We start from the raw sequence: 242 nt of genomic DNA on the forward strand, positions 1-242 counted from the left end.
TGGAATGAGTCACATTAAAATAAATGAATCATTCCGTTTCATAGGGAAATCTAATTAGAATGCATTAAGTGATCGTTGAAGTATACGATAACGTGGAGAAGGCGTGCGCTGCTCAGAAACAGCCGTCGAATAAACAAGGCTGCGACTCCTGCCTGGAAAGAAGAGTCTGCAGATACTGCACTTCACAAATACTGCACTTCACAAATACTGCACTTCACAAATACTGCACAAATACTGCACTT

The 242-nt window shown here is 40.9% G+C and overlaps 1 protein-coding gene across 1 annotated transcript in view; it reads right to left on the reverse strand.

The window, feature by feature from the left end:
* The window catches only part of LOC103387881 (glutamate receptor ionotropic, kainate 3), a 78,164-nt gene that overhangs the window by 40,142 nt on the left and 37,780 nt on the right, over positions 1-242 (reverse strand). The gene's annotated exons all lie outside the window — the stretch shown is intronic.

The sequence above is a fragment of the Cynoglossus semilaevis genome, chromosome 13, assembly GCF_000523025.1.
Source record: "Cynoglossus semilaevis isolate Cse_v1.0 chromosome 13, Cse_v1.0, whole genome shotgun sequence".
Lineage (NCBI taxonomy): Eukaryota > Metazoa > Chordata > Actinopteri > Pleuronectiformes > Cynoglossidae > Cynoglossus > Cynoglossus semilaevis.